The sequence below is a fragment of the Sminthopsis crassicaudata genome, chromosome 4 (genome assembly GCF_048593235.1).
Source record: "Sminthopsis crassicaudata isolate SCR6 chromosome 4, ASM4859323v1, whole genome shotgun sequence".
Lineage (NCBI taxonomy): Eukaryota > Metazoa > Chordata > Mammalia > Dasyuromorphia > Dasyuridae > Sminthopsis > Sminthopsis crassicaudata.
This window is the reverse complement of record NC_133620.1, coordinates 302913222-302921527: the sequence shown is the minus strand read 5'-3', so window position 1 is coordinate 302921527 and position 8306 is coordinate 302913222.

Genomic DNA, 8306 nt, shown 5'->3' with positions numbered 1-8306 from the left:
ACTCAATTGGACAATTACAAAGAGATATAAAAAAAGTGAGTGAAGAAAATACATCATTGAAAATTAGACTGGAACAAGTAGAAATGAATGACTCAAGGAGAAACCAAGAGGGAGTCAAGCAAAACCAGAGAAATGAAACAATTGAAAAGACTGTCAAGTACCTTACCAGAAAGATAACAGACCTGGAAAACAGATCCAGGAGAGACAATTTGAGAATAATCGGACTCCCTGAAAAATGGGAGGAAAAAAAGAGCTTGGACACCATTTTCGAGGAAATTATCAAAGAGAACTGCCCAGACGTTTTGGAAACAGAGGGTAAAATAGACACTGAAAAAATTCATCGATCACCTACTGAAAGGGACCCTAAAATCAAAACGCCAAGAAATATAGTGGCCAAGTTCAAGAACCATCAGACAAAGGAAAAGATATTGGAAGCTGCTAGAAAAAAACAATTCAGATATGGAGGATCCACAATAAGGATAACCCAGGATCTAGCAGTGTCCACTTTAAAAGAACGCAGGGCCTGGAACATGATATTCCGAAAGGCTAAGGAACTTGGTATGCAGCCAAGAATAACTTACCAGCAAGAATGAGCATCGTTTTCCAGGGAAGAAGATGGACATTTAATGAAATAAATGAATTCCATCTATTTTTGATGAAAAAACCAGACCTACATAAAAGGTTTGATCTTCAAATACAGAACTCAAGAGATTTCTAAAAAGGTAAAAAGAAATCTTGAGAACTATACTTCTGTCCAAAAAATATGTAAAGAACATATGTACAATTTGTCTTAGAAACTAGAGGCGGAAAGGAGATTATATCATAAAAAAGTATAAAGTGGTGGTACTACATCTCATGAAGAGGCAAAGGCAACCTATTATATCTGAGAGAAAGAAAGGAGGGAGATGAACATAGCGTGTATCAATAGACATATTTGATTTATGGTGAAACTTCTTCCACTTCATTGAAAAGTGAAAGGGAAGGAGTAAGCTAAGGGGTAGGGAATACAGTAATTTCGAGGAAAAGGGGTAAAATAAGGGGAGGATCTTTAAGGTGGGGGAGGGATCCTAAAAAGGGAGGGCTGTGAAAAGCAAGTGGTATTCACCAGTTTAATACTGGATAGGAGGGTAAAAGGGAAGGAAAGGGGAAAAGCATAAGCAGGGGTTAATAGGATGGCAAGCAATATAGAATTAGTCCTTCTAACCATAAATGTGAATGGGGCAAACTGCCTCATAAAGAGGAAGCAGTTAGCAGACTGGATTAAAAGTCAGAATCCTACTATATGTTGTTTACAGGAAACACACCTGAAACAGGATGAGACATTCAAACTAAAAGTAAAAGGGTGGAGCAGAATCTATTATGCTTCAGGCAAAACCAAAAAAGCAGGAGTAGCCATCCTCATCTCAGATCAAGCAAAAACAAAAATTGATCTAATTAAAAGAGATAAGGAAGGGCATTATATCCTGCTAAAGGGAAGCATCAATAGTGAAGCAGTATCAATATTAAACATGTATGCACCAAGTGGTGCAGCATCTAAATTCTTAAAAGAGAAATTAAGAGAGCTGCAAGAGGAAATAGATAGCAAAACTATAATAGCGGGAGATCTCAACCTTGAACTCTCAGAATTAGATAAATCAAACCACAAAATAAATAAGAAAGAAGTCAAAGAGGTAAATAGAATACTAGAAAAGTTTGATATGATAGATCTTTGGCGAAAGCTAAATGGAGACAGAAAGGAATATACTTTCTTCTCAGCAGTTCATGGAACCTATACAAAAATTGATCATATACTAGGGCATAAAAACCTCAAAATCAAATGCAGTAAGGCAGAAATAGTAAATGCATCCTTTTCAGACCATAATGCAATCAAAATAACATTTAATAAAAAGCCAGGGGAAAATAGACCAAAAAATAATTGGAAACTAAAAAACTAAATAATCTCATACTAAAGAATGATTGGGTGAAACAGCAAATCATAGACATAATTAATAACTTCACCCAAGAAAATGACAATAATGAGACATCATACCAAAATGTGTGGGATACAGCCAAAGCAGTAATAAGGGGAAGTTTTATATCTCTACAGGCATACTTGCATAAAATAGAGAAAGAGACGGCCAACGAATTGGGCTTACAACTAAAATTGCTAGAAAAGGAACAAATTAAAAACCCCCAGACAAACACAAAACTTGAAATTCAAAAAATAAAAGGTGAGATTAATAAAATTGAAAGTAAAAAAACTATTGAATTAATTAATAAAACTAAGAGTTGGTTTTATGAAAAAACCAACAAAATAGACAAACCCTTAGTAAACCTGATTAAAAAAAGGAAAGAGAAAAAGCAAATTGATAGTCTTGAAAATGAAAAGGGTGAACCCACCACTAATGAAGAGGAAATTAGAACAATAGTTAGGAGCTACTTTGCTCAACTTTATGCTGATAAATTCAATAACTTAAATGAAATGGAAGAATACCTTCAAAAATATAGCTTGCCCAGATTAACAGAGGAAGAAGTAAGTACTCTAAATAGTCCCATCTCAGAAAAAGAAATAGACCAAGCTATTAACCAACTTCCTAAGAAAAAGTCCCCAGGACCAGATGGATTTACAGGTGAATTCTACTAAACATTTAAAGAACAACTAACTCCAATGCTATGTAAACTATTTGAAAAAATAGGGATTGAAGGAGTCCTACCAAATTCCTTCTATGACACAGACATGGTACTGATACCTAAACCAGGTAGATCGAAAACTGAGAAAGAAAACTATAGACCAATTTCCTTAATGAATATTGATGCTAAAATCTTAAATAAGATATTAGCAAATAGACTTCAGAAAATCATCCCCAGGATAATACACTATGACCAAGTGGGATTTATACCAGGAATGCAGGGCTGGTTTAATATTAGGAAAACTATTAGTATAATTGACCATATTAATAATCAAATTAATAAAAACCATATGATCATCTCAATAGATGCAGAAAAGGCATTTGATAAAATCCAACATCCATTCCTAATAAAAACGCTTGAGAGTATAGGAATAAATGGACTATTCCTTAAAATAATAAGGAGCATATATTTAAAACCTTCAGTAAACATCATATGTAATGGTGATAAACTAGAACCTTTCCCAGTAAGATCAGGAGTGAAACAAGGTTGCCCACTATCACCATTACTATTCAATATAGTACTAGAAACTCTAGCCTTGGCAATAAGAGCCGAGAAAGAGACACAAGGAATTAGAGTAGGAAATGAAGAAATCAAATTGTCACTTTTCGCAGATGACATGATGGTATACTTAGAGAACCCCAAAGACTCTGCTAAAAAGCTATTAGAAATAATTCAGAATTTTAGCAAAGTCGCAGGATACAAAATAAATCCACATAAATCCTCAGGATTTTTATACATTACCAACACAATCCAACAGCAAGAGATACAAAGAGAAATTCCATTCAAAATAACAGTCGATAGTATAAAATATTTGGGAATATATCTACCAAAGGAGAGTCAGGAATTATATGAGCAAAATTACAAAACACTTGCCACAAAAATAAAGTCAGATTTAAATAATTGGAAAGACATTCAGTGTTCTTGGATAGGCCAAGCGAATATAATAAAGATGACAATACTCCCCAAACTAATCTATTTATTTAGTGCTATACCAATCAGACTCCCAAGAAACTATTTTAATGACCTAGAAAAAATAACAACAAAATTCATATGGAAGAATAAAAGGTCGAGAATTGCAAGGGAACTAATGAAAAAAAAAGTCAGAGGAAGGTAGTCTAAGTGTACCTGATTTAAAGCTATATTATAAAGCAACAGTCACCAAAAACATTTGGTACTGGCTAAGAAATAGACTAGTTGATCAGTGGCATAGGTTAGGTGCACAGGGCAAGATAGTGAATAAAAATAGCAATCTAGTGTTTGACAAACCCAAAGATCCCAAATTTTGGGATAAGAATTCATTATTTGACAAAAACTGCTGGGAAAACTGGAAATTAGTATGGCAGAAACTAGGCATGGACCCACATTTAACACCACATACTAAGATACGATCAAAATGGGTCCAAGATTTAGACATAAAGAATGAAATCATAAATAAATTGGAGGAACATGGGATGGTTTACCTCTCAGACTTGTGGAGGAGGAAGGAGTTTGTGTCCAAGGGAGAACTAGAGACCATTATTGATCACAAAATAGAACATTTTGATTACACCAAATTAAAAAGTTTCTGCACAAACAAAACTAATGCAAACAAGATTAGAAGGGAAGTAACAAATTGGGAAAAAAATTTTACAGTTAAAGGTTCTGATAAAGGCCTCATCTCCAAAATATACAGAGAATTGACTTTAATTTATAAGAAATCAAGCCATGCTCCAATTGATAAATGGTCAAAGGATATGAACAGACAATTTTCAGATGATGAAATTAAAACTATTTCCACTCATATGAAAGAGTGTTCCAAATCACTATTGATCAGAGAAATGCAAATTAAGATAACTCTGAGGTATCATTACACACCTGTCAGATTGGCTAAGATGACAGGAACAAATAACGATGAATGTTGGAGGGGCTGTGGGAAAACTGGGACACTGATGCATTGTTGGTGGAGTTGTGAAAGAATCCAACCATTCTGGAGAGCAATCTGGAATTATGCCCAAAAAGTTATCAAAATGTGCATACCCTTTGACCCAGCCATACTACTACTGGGCTTATACCCCAAGGAACTACTAAAGAAGGGAAAGGGACCTGTATGTGCCAAAATGTTTTTGGCAGCCCTTTTCATAGTGGCTAGAAGCTGGAAGATGAATGGATGTCCATCAATTGGAGAATGGTTGGGTAAACTATGGTATATGAATGTTATGGAATATTATTGTTCTATAAGAAATGACCAACAGGAGAAATACAGAGAGGCTTGGAGAGACTTACATCAACTGATGCTGAGTGAAACGAGCAGAACCAGAAGATCATTATACACTTCAACAATGATACTGTACGAGGATGTATGCTGATGGAAGTGGATTTCTTCAACATAGAGAAGAGCTAATCCAATTCCAATTGATTAATGATGGACAGAAACAGCTACATCCAGAAAAGGAACACTGGGAAATGAATGTAAACTGTTATTTTTACCTTCTGAATCCAATTCTTCCTTTGCAACAAAAAATTCGGTTCTACACACATATATTGTATCTAGAATATACTGTAATATATTTAACATACATAAGACTGCTTGCCATCTGGGGGAGGGGGTTAGGGGAGGAAGGGAAAAAATCTGAATAGAAGTAAGTGCAAGGGATAATGTTGTAAAAAATTACCCATGCATATGTACTGTCAAAAAAATGTTATAATTATAAAATAAAATAAAAATTAAAAAAAAAAGAAGAAATGATAAAAAAAAAAAAGAATAAGTCTTGGAAACTGTAAAAAAAATAGTTTACATTTTACAGAAATTCAACTGCAGCAATAAAAATGAAAACATGGCATCAGGATTATTAAGTAATATAATCAACATTAATATTGATATGAGAGCCTTCTCAGAGGGGCTTGGTAAGAATCTGACTTTTTCAATGAATATAGGAGCTAGCCAAGGGGCAGGAGAGGTGTGGAATTGGGTAAGGGTGTGGCAGAGAGACAGAAAGAGAGATAAAGACATGAGCAGAGACAGAAAGATAGAGACAGAAATGATGTATGATGTATACCTTTTCCAACAGTGATGAGAGCAAGAGGGCTATAAATGAGAAGCATCTGGGATATTTCTCTTCCCAGGCCCACAAAAAGTAAAGAAAGCCAAGAGGGCAAAAAAAAAAAAAAATATATATATATATACACATATATACATATATATATATATATATATATACAGTTATATAATGCTTTTGCTCTTAAATAATAGCTGCTTATATGTGTGTCTGGACCACTCATATAAATGTTTCATAAGTAATGTAAAGAATGAATTTCAATCCTTCTCCCCTTGCTCTACTTTGACTTGGACATAAAGAGCAACCATTTTCTGAGCTCATTCATTTATAGTTTTTATTTGTCCAATTTTACTTCTCATAAATATTTGTGCTATTTATAAATAAGTGCTTTTCCTTGTTACGTCTCTTTTTCCAGTCTGATTGTGCAGGGTCCTAACTATTCAGCCACACAGAATATTGATTGATTGGAAAGGTTTTTTAAATTAGTTTCTGGTTCTAATTTGGAATCCCTAATCTCATGTTCATTGTTAGAAAATCTATCTAACTGGGGATAAGTATAATGAGACATTTGCCTTTTTTCTGTTACAAGGTCCTTAGAGCAGAAATATCAAATGGTTTGGACCACTTATTTCTTAAATTTAGTGAAACTAAATTTCATTGTAGATTACTGAGTATCTTTTTTTGAAGGATAGTATCAGAATAGTCATGATTTCAGTTTCACTCCCATTCTGATCACCCAAACCCAGTGACTCTTGTGTTCTATGGAAAGACTTTTTTGGAGAAAAACTTCCATCCTTTAAAGTTAGGCAAGTTCCTTTTCTTGTTAAGATGGCAAATAAAAGTCACACTTCTCCTAATTTGGTCTCTAACAAACTCAAGCAAATGCCCTCTCTCAATTTGTTAGACAAAATAATATTACCTCTATTAAGATATTACTAATTCTGACTTTTGGGGGATTGAATACATCCTCTTTCTTGGCATGATTCTCTTTTTTAATTTTAATTTTAATTTTTTTATTATTATAGCTTTTTATTTACAAGATATATGCATGGGTAATTTTACAGCATTGACAATTGCCAAGCCTTTTGTTCTAATTTTTCCCCTTCTTCCCCCCACCCACTCCCCCAGATGGCAGGTTGACCAACACATGTTAAATATGTCAAAGTATAAGTTAAATACAATATAAGCATACATGTCCAAACAGTTATTTTGCTGTACAAAAAGAATCGGACTTTGAAAGAGTGCACAATTAGCTTGTGAAGGAAATAAAAAATGCAGGCAGAATAAAAAATAGGGGGATTATGTAGTGGTTCATAGTCATCTCCCAGAGTTCTTTTGCTGGGTGTAACTGGTTCAGTTCATTACTGCTCTAGTAGAACTGATTTGTTTCATCTCATTGTTGAAGATGGCCACATCCATCAGAATTAATCATCATGTAGTATTGTTGTTGAAGTACATAATGATCTCTTAGTTCTGCTCATTTCACTCAGCATCAGTTCATGTAAGTCTCTCCAGGTCTTTCTGAAATCATCCAGTTGGTCATTTCTTACAGAACAATAATATTCCATAATATTCATATACCACAATTTGTTAAGCCATTTTCCAATTGATGGGCATCCATTCTGTTTCCAGTTTCTGGCCACTACAAAGAGTAGTTTCTGGCCACAAACATTCTTGCACATATAGGTCCCTTTCCCGTCTTTAAGATCTCTTTGGGAAATAAGCCCAATAGTAACACTGCTGGATCAAAGACATATACATACTCCCATATAATTTTATTTGAATATAACATTCATGTTATTTTCATATATAACATTGAATATATATGTGAATACATATGTGCATACATATAACATATATACACATGTATGTAACTGTAATATATAAAATAATATACATATTTTATGTACATGTACATATAAATATTATATATAATTGATATATACATATAAACTTTACATAAATATATATAGAAAAGTTTTATATAATAAAAAACTATATAAAGTAGGACTTTATATGGATTAATATTTAAATATTACTTGTTAATATGATATATAAATAAAACTAGAGATTTATGCTATCTTGACTTCCTTTTTGGTTTTCAGCATCTCTAGTAACTAGTTTTCTCCCACTTTTCTTCTTATAACTTTTAAAAATGGCAACATCACAAAATGACTTTGGAACAATTTCAGATATTTTATTCACTTTAGCTTCTTAGGGATACTCCCAAACTCACATTTGTCATTATTTCTGTAACCTGAATGATCCATAAAACTGCAGAGGAAAACCAGTTTTTCAAAGCCAAGTTACACTAAAATCTAGGTAAACTGTAGCTATAACATTATACTTGTCTACTTAGCTTAATAATTCTTTCGAGAAAAGAAATGGTCATGATATAATCTAATTTTGATGAAGCCTTGGCTCTTTGTGATTACATTTTCTTTTTGCAGGATTCTTCTCCATCTTTTTAATTACTAGAATTTTGCCAAAACAGTAAAAGCTTACTGCCCTTTGGTTTGTAGGCTCCATTTTCTTGTCTTAAAAAACAAATAAGCAAAAAATCTTCTATTCCCTTCTCCAATCTTGTAGTGTCTTGGAGAA